We start from the raw sequence: 9202 nt of genomic DNA, 5'->3' as shown, positions 1-9202 counted from the left end.
CTAGGAAGAGCTCGAAGACGCTTTTCGGGCAAATTTTCAAGGGACTTTATATCCGACCTCCAGATACGGACGATTTGAGTCATATCACTCAACATCCCACAGAGTCAGCCCGAAAGCTTTGGAACAGGTTTCTTACTAAAAAGAACCAAATAGTCGACTGTCCAGACGCCGAAGCCTTGGCAGCTTTTAGGCATAGCGTCCGCGACGAATGGATTGCCAGACACCTCGGCCAAGAAAAGCCGAGAACAATGGCAGCATTAACAAGCCTTATGACCCGCTTTTGCGTGGGTGAGGACAGCTGGCTAGCCAGATGCAGCACCATCGACCCAAGTACATCCGAAGTTAGAGATGAAAATGGGAAATGACGACGCAACAAAAATAAGCACCGAAACAAAGAAGACAACCCGAAGAGCACGGCGGTAAATGCTGGATTCAGAAGCTCTCGGCCAGGTTAGCAAAAGCCGCCCTCTAAAGGTTCCAGAGATGAACTGTCCATCCTAAACAAAATTCTGGACCAAATATGTCAGATCCATAGCACCCCCGATAAACCTGCAAATCATACCCACAGAGAATGTTGGGTCTTCAAGCAGTCCGGCAAGCTTAACACCAAACACAAGGGGCAGGATACACCAAGCGAAGACGAGGATGAGCCTCGCAAGCAAAGCACTGGGGAACAGAAAAAATTTCCACCAGAAGTCAAAGACAGTAAACGTGTTACACGTTATAAAGGGGAGAAATAAAACGGCACTCCCAGAGAAATATGCCCAAAGGCCTATCACCGCGGAGTCCTGCCACTGGTCGTCTCAACCGATCACTTTCGACCATCGGGATTACTCAGCAAGTATCCGGCATGCAGAATGGGCTGCCATGGCATTAGACCCAATAATTGACGGATACCACTTCACACGAGTCCTGATGGACGGTGGCAGCAGTCTAAACCTGATATATCAGGACACAATCCGCCAAATGGGGATAGACCCAACGAAAATTTGCCTCAGCAATACTACCTTTAAAGGAGTAACGCCAGGCCCAGGGGCTCATTGCACAGGCTCCCTGCTACTAGAAGTTATATTCGACTTCCCCAATAACCTCATAGCAAAAATTTAACCTTCCACATTGCTCCGTTCCAAAGTGGCTATCAAGCACTACTTAGACGCGAAGCTTTCGCTCGCTTTAATGCAATACCACATTACACTTCCCTCACGCTTTAGATGCCTGATCCACGTGGCATCATTGCAGTAAATGGAAATATTGAGCGATCCCTGCGCGCCGAAGAGAGTGCGGCTGCCTCGACAGCCGCACACTAAAACAGCCTCACCAACTAAAGCATTCAATAGGTCGTCAAGACTACGGACACGGTTAGACGAGTCCGACGCAGCTATATGTAATTCATACAGATGACCATCGTGCTACACCCGTCCAGGATACGGCACAACGGAGACACAGGCGCAGACATGCAGCAGGGACCCGTTCCAAGGATTCTTTTTAGATTAAGACCCTACGTAAACCTTTCTTACTGTCTCTTGTTGATACACATCCCTCGGATTCTGGCGTCTTGGCATGTGTCCACGTCAGAATAATGCACGTACTTGGACACCAGGGGCTTCTTACAAAGGGCACTGTTTAGGCACGGTTTATACCATAAAGACCGAATACCTTAGGGAGTGTTCGGCGTCGCGAGTTTGGCCTTATATGCATCAGCTCTGAATCATGTCTTTGGTCAAATGTTGGGTTTGCCCGGCTCCTATGTTTTGGTACTTTACTTTCCGCTCTATCGGCTAAGGTAGCACTAGGAGAACAACTGCGATTGTGCCGCGGTTCATCCGGACGAGCACCTCAGTAGAGAAAGCCGAAAACTAACTGTCATGATATAGCGTGAGACTGGTCAACCACTCGATGACCTATCGGAATGTTAGAATTCCTCCGCCTTACTGATGGGCCGTTTGCCGGCTAGGCATGTACGCACCCCGAATTCAGGAGAGTGCGGAGCCACCAGGGGCTATATAGTAGCCCCACCATCAAACTCCTATGGCTAAGTGAAAGTGTTAAAGCATTATAGTCCGGTTACCTCGTTTGCTGCGCTATCATCTCCTTAATAGGACCAAGACGTTGGGTTAAGTGTGAACATGCGTCTTCTGCGAGCACCTCCGCATTATATGCGTGGGGGTTGAAGCCGACGACTACAATCTTTCAGGTTATGTACATATATACATAAACGGCCGCACATGAGGCATCATATTACTTTCAGGCAAAAGTATAAATATAGCCTTAATAAATTTCATAAAAACTTTGTGTTTACAATGGGAATACATGTCACTTAGACATAATATTCTTCGAGCACTGGGCCTCTATCAAATGAGCACCCTCGATAACCTCTTCGAAATAGTGCTCGGTAGCCACTCGGCCTATGGCCGAACCCTGCGCCGCAACAGTGGCAGCATCCATCTCCGCACAATATGCTTTGACACAGGCAAAGGCCATTCGCGAGCCTTCTATACACGCCGACCTTTTCATCGCATTGATGCGCGGCACCGCACCAAAGAACTGCTGCACTAAGTTGAAATAGTTGTTCGGCTTCGGCTTTTCCGGCCACAGCTGATCCACGACAGACCACATGGCGAGTCCGGACAACCTATTGAGTTCGCCTATTCGGCTAGCTGATCAGTCAATGGAAGCGGACACTCTGGAACGCTAAATTGCGAGTAGAACAACTTGTCCACTTCACGATCTGTTTGATCTCGGAAGTATTTGGCCGCATGCCGCATCGACAGCGCTCGCCGCCAAGTCCATATATGCGTCTGCCGAACTCCACAGCCGATCCAGTGGGGCATACCGCGGATCTCCGAACATCCTCCGCAGCATAAAGGTCTTCCCAGCCGCAATATCCTCGGCTTCACGCATCTCCTCCTTCTTCGCTCTCATAGCAGAGCGGGTGTCTTTGGTCGCCATCGTGGCCTTTTCAAGGTCCGTCGCCTTCACTCGGTTTTCTTCTTTAAGGAACTGGCAACGGTCGGTACTGTCTTTTAACTTTACAGCCTTCTTGGCCATTTTCTCTTTGCTCTCGCAATGCACGGCCTTCTCGGTCCTCAACTCTTCGGCCGCCTTCAAAGCAGCCGCATTACTACTCCTTGCTTGTTCTTTGGCTCGGGCAAGTTCCGCCCGAAGGGTCTCCACGGTGGCAGCTCCATCTGCAGTCACAACATATTAAAGATACTGGCATCATGCTGCTCTTACTATGTGACATTCACCAGAAAACATTACTTACCCTGTGCCTCGTCAAGCTGCTTGTTAACAATCTCGATGTCGGCATCTGCCGCATCTAGTTGCCGCTTTAGTTCGGCAAACTCATTAGTCCGGCTAGCCACCGGAGCTTCCACCACTTGCACATAAAGGCGGTTTGCTTATTACATGGGACTACGATCCTCTTTTCGCCGCCGTTCTCGACGACAACCAGAGTCTCAGGGGCTACTATCTACACAGGGCACACCTAAAAATGTGCGGTACTATCAAAAAGTATCATTTCGCGTACCTCAAGCCTGTTAGTAGACTCATAAAGGCTTCATGCAATCCGCTTTCGGCGGACGAAATTCTTTCCATCACCATACCCATTAACGTATGGTGTTCTTCTGAGATGGCCGCTCGCTCCAACAACTCCCTCAGTACGTCCGACCACATACCAGACGGTGCCGGACTCTTTCGTTTGCTCTCTTCAAGAGCCGGACGCTGGGGACTTCGGGTGACTATAGGATTATCTTCTGGCCTCACCGGATCCGTAGATGCCCTCCGTGATGACACTACAAGGTCGCCCGCTTCTTGAGCGGGGGAGTCCAGGGAGGCGTTTCGCTCTCCATCATCTCCGGAAGAAGATCCCCCGAAGACGAGCTCTGCTGAGAAGGGCTCGGATCCGAACTGCAAGATAAATGCTTCGGTTATTTTCCTTAGACGTAAAGTAGTATATCTTCACTATTAAAGTACTTTTTTATTACTTACAGCTTGTTAGAGGGCAGATCCCCACGCGGACTTTGTGCGGCAAGAGCACCCTCCAAAGCAGGACCATCTGGTGGTGACTTCTTCTCTCGTTTGGAAACCTTGGTTTTCGGATCTTCAAGGGTAGTCCTCTTCCTTCCCCGCGGTGAGAGAATGTCAGATTCATCCCCTTGGTTATCCTCCCTCATGGAGGCGCACGTTCCCTCGGTCGGAATAGGTAGCGGTGGAGGCCCGCTTTCTCCCTCTTTATTCCCCCTTTTTATCTTCTTGTGAGGGCTCCGGGCAAGGTGCTAGCTCGAGCATCTTCTCCAGTACCGGATTTTCCAAACCCTCAGGAAGGGGGGCCGAACACCGAATCATTTTCGCCTTTGTTAGCCAGTCCTGGTCAAAGAGCAATTTCACAGAATGATGTCATGATAAATGATAGACGATGTGTTCGGCTAGAGGATTACTTACATGGTCGGCGGTACGGTTGCTGCTCAGGCACACGTCCTCGGTAGTGTTCGGACACTCTATTTAGGGTCCGAAGAATGATTTATACATCTCCTCGTGCGTCAGGCCGAGGAAATTCTGAATAGTGCGCGGTCCTTCTGGGTTGAACTCCCACATGCGGAGGGGCCGGCATTTGCATGGCTGGATTCATCGAACCAGCATGACTTGCATTACCATAATCAAATTGAAATATCCTTCGAAGAGATCTTGAATGCGGCTCTGCAGTACAGGCACGTCCTTGCTGGACCCCAGCTCAGCCCTCTGCTAATCCATGACATCGGTTGTGGTGGAGGGCCTGAGCGGAAAGCGGGGGCAGCCGCCCACTTGGCACTTCTGGGAGCTGTGATATAAAACCACTCCCGTTCCCATAATCCGGACACCTCTGGAATGGAACCCTTTGGCCATGGAGCTCCAGCGATCTTGCTTATTAATGCGCCTCCGCATGCTACATGCTGCCCCTCGACCATCTTTGGCTTCACGTCAAAGGTCTTGAGCCATAGGCTGAAGTGAGGGGTAATGCGGACGAAGGCCTCACATAGGACAATAAATGCCGACATGTGGAGAAAGGAGTCCGGGGCTAGATCGTGGAAATCTAGCCCGTAATAAAACATCAACTCCCTAACGAAGGGATCCAGAGTGAGGCCTAGACCTTGGAGGAACTGGGAGTTAAACATGACGTCTTTGTTGGGTTCAGGTGTAGGGACAAACTGCCCTCGGTCAGGCAGCCGATGCGAAACCTCGGCGGTCAGGTACCTGGCCTCCCTCAACTTCTTGATATCTTCTTCCATAACGGAGGAGGGCATCCACCGGCCTTGAAGGCTAGATCCGGACATGATTGAAAGTCCGAAGCACCTGACCTAGGCTTTGGGTGTTAGAACTCGAGGCGGGGGAAGGATTCGATTGAACACGGGAGGGAAAAAAGTAAAAGCCTTGTCCCTTTATAAAGAGGGTGAATATCAAGTGTCCTCTCCGTAGCCGTTTGGGACATGCCTATCTAGGAGTCCTAAACACGGCTGGGTTACCCACGACCGGATTGATGAGAAAACCGTAATTAGGGGAACACAATCTCTGCTTTGACAAGACGTGTCAAGAAACCGCCTCACATTATGTGTGGAGCTTGTTCAAGAAAAACGGTTCGAATAATTATCAGGCCATGGCATAATGTCGTGTTGCCAAAACGTGTCAGCAGATTAGATTTGTGGAAATATTATTCTCTCTACGATGGTATGTGGAACTTATTTTGCAGGGTCAGACACTATCCTTGTCTTCAAATTCTTCCGTGGTGTATTCGGAGGAGGAAACCTAGCCCCCTCCGGTGTCTATATAAACCGGACAGTTTTAGTCCATAGGACAACATACAATCATACCATAGTGGTAGATCTACTCTTGTACTACCCATATCATCAATATTAATCAAGCAGGATGTAGGGTTTTACCTCCATCAAGAGGGACCGAACCTGGGTAAAACTTCGTGTCCCCTGCCTCCTGTTACCATCCGCCTAGACGCACAGTTCGGGACCCCCTACCCGAGATCCGCCGGTATTGACACCGACATTGGTGCTTTCATTGAGAGTTCCTTTGTGTCGTCGCCGTTAGGCCTGATGGCTCCTTCTATCATCGATAGCGATGCAGTCCAGGGTGAGACTTTTCTCCCCGGACAGATCTTTGTGTTCGGTGGCTTTGCACTACGGGCCAACTCTCTTGGCCATCAGGAGCAGATCGAAAGTTACGCACCTGGTCACCAGGTCGGGTTTGGAAGCTTAAACTACACGGCCGATATCCGCGGACACTTGATCTTCGACGGATTCGAGCCTCTGCCTTGTGCGTCACGCGGTCACGATGAGTACGATTTAGCTCTACCATCAGACAGTGTTCAGGAGATCGCACCGGCAGCCGCTCCGAGCCTCAATTCGGAGCCAGTTTGCCCCTTCCATGGACGGGTGGATGGACCCCACCATGGAGGCCTTATCCTCAGCAACGGTCGAGCCGAATATCGACCTTACCCTTCACGAGAGCCGTGTTGCTAAACTGCCGGATTCTTCTCCGGGCCACGGACTCCGAACGCCTGCGCCCATTCCTATTGAATCCGAATTGGGGGCACCGATCATGGAGGTTTTACCTCCGCGGATATTTTTGGCACTCGCCTCTTCGGCGACGTACTGAACTCATTAAGCTCTCTCTCCTTGTGAGGAGGATCCTAGCTTAACTATGTCCGGCAGGATTGGGATGCGGATGACAAAGAAATTTGCCGCCCACCCACCACCCACTTAGTAGCCACTGTCGATGACTTAACCGATATGCTCGACCTCGACTCCGAAGACATCGACGGTATGGACGACGATGTAGGAGACGAACAGGAACCACTGCCCACAGGGCACTGGATGCCCACTTCATCACATGACGTATACATGGTGGACACACCAAAAGAAAATGATGACGAGGAACGGAAGGACGCAACGAAGGGTTGTCCCCTCCAGAAGCAGTACACGCGTGTTCCCTCGAGAAGCAGTCAAAGCGGCGGTGTAAGCGCCGCTCCAAATCCCGCCTCGGCAGAAACAACGATCATATAGACCCAGCGTTAGAGCAGGGTGAACCATCGCCGGATCACGGCAACACGGAGAATCAAACCGAACAACCGGACTCTGTCAAAGATAATAGTCCGGACGACATCACACCGGACAAACACCCGGAGCAACAGAATGCCCATCAAAGGCTTGTTGCTACCGCGAGGAGTCTAAAAAAGCAGAAGCAAAGGCTCAAAGCTGCGCAAGACACACTCAGAATCAGATGATGTAAAGTACTCAACATAACAGCGAAGTACGGCAGTAATCGCCACACCAAGAGCTACCCAAAGCGGAAGTTGCTACCTGAATTCGATGAGGAGGCCTTAGATCCCCCGCAACCAAAAATTAAAACGACCATCTAGCCGGATAGACGACCTCACGGCCAACATAGAGCGGCAAACAACGCCGCAATAAGCCAATACGCGATCCACGCGAGGGCCTGCATCAAAAGGACGGCGCAACCAGATACATCTATGGACCACGCAAGCGCGCTCCAGCATACGATGCAACACAAAAAACATCTGAACAACGCGGTTTACCCAGATACAGGGGTGCCACACACCCCCTATGTTTCACCGATGAGGTGCTGGACCATGAATTCCCAGAGGGATTCAAACCCATAAACATAGAGGCATAAGACAGAACAACAGACCCTGTGGTCTGGATTGAGGACTATATCCTCCATATCCATATGGCTCGAGGAGATGATCTCCATGCCATCAAGTACTTACCCACAAGCTCAAAGGGCCAGCTCGGCACTGGCTTAAAAGCCTCCCTGAAAACTCCATTGGAAGCTAGGAAGAGCTCGAAGACGCTTTTCGGGCAAATTTTCAAGGGACTTTATATCCGACCTCCGGATACGGACGATTTGAGTCATATCACTCAACATCCCACAGAGTCAGCCCGAAAGCTTTGGAACAGGTTTCCTACTAAAAAGAACCAAATAGTCGACTGTCGGACGCCGAAGCCTTGGCAGCTTTTAGGCATAGCGTCCGCGACGAATGGATTGCCAGACACCTCGGCCAAGAAAAGCCGAGAACAATGGCGCAGCATTAACAACTGGCTAGCCAGATGCAGCACCATCGACCCAAGTACATCCGAAGTTAGAGATGAAAATGGGAAATGATGACGCAGCAAAAATAAGCGCCGAAACAAAGAAGACAACCCGAAGAGCACGGCGGTAAACGCTGGATTCAGAGGCTCTCGGCCAGGTCAGCAAAAGTCGTCCTCTAAAGGCGCCAGAGATGAACTGTCCATCCTAAACAAAATTCTGGACCAAATATGTCAGATCCATAGCACCCCCGATAAACCTACAAATCATACCCACCGAGAATGTTGGGTCTTCAAGCAGTCCAGCAAGCTTAACGCCAAACACAAGGGGCAGGATACACCAAGCGAAGACGAGGATGAGCCTCGCAAGCAAAGCACTGGGGAACAGAAAAAATTTCCACCAGAAGTCAAAGACAGTAAACGTGTTACACGTTATAAAGGGGAGAAATAAAACGGCACTCCCAGAGAAATATGCCCAAAGGCCTATCACCGCGGAGTCCTGCCACTGGTCGTCTCAACCGATCACTTTCGACCATCGGGATTACTCAGCAAGTATCCGGCATGCAGAATGGGCTGCCTTGGCATTGGACCCAATAATTGACGGATACCACTTCACACGAGTCCTGATGGACGGTGGCAGCAGTCTAAACCTGATATATCAGGACACAATCCGCCAAATGGGGATAGACCCAACGAAAATTTGCCTCAGCAATACTACCTTTAAAGGAGTAACGCCAGGCCCAGGGGCTCATTGCACAGGCTCCCTGCTACTAGAAGTTATATTCGACTTCCCCAATAACCTCATAGCGAAAATTTAACCTTCCACATTGCTCCGTTCCAAAGTGGCTATCAAGCACTACTTAGACACGAAGCTTTCGCTCGCTTTAATGCAATACCACATTACACTTCCCTCACGCTTTAGATGCCCGATCCACGTGGCATCATTACAGTAAATGGAAATATTGAGCGATCCCTGCGCGCCGAAGAGAGTGCGGCTGCCTCGGCAGCCACACACTAAAACGGCCTCACCAACTAAAGCATTCAACAGGTCGTCAAGACTACGGACACGGTTAGACGAGTCCGACGCAGCTATATGTAATTCATACAGA

This window comes from Triticum urartu, chromosome 2, assembly GCF_003073215.2.
Source record: "Triticum urartu cultivar G1812 chromosome 2, Tu2.1, whole genome shotgun sequence".
In the NCBI taxonomy this organism is placed as follows: Eukaryota; Viridiplantae; Streptophyta; class Magnoliopsida; order Poales; family Poaceae; genus Triticum; species Triticum urartu.
Note: the sequence above shows the minus strand (reverse complement) of the source record.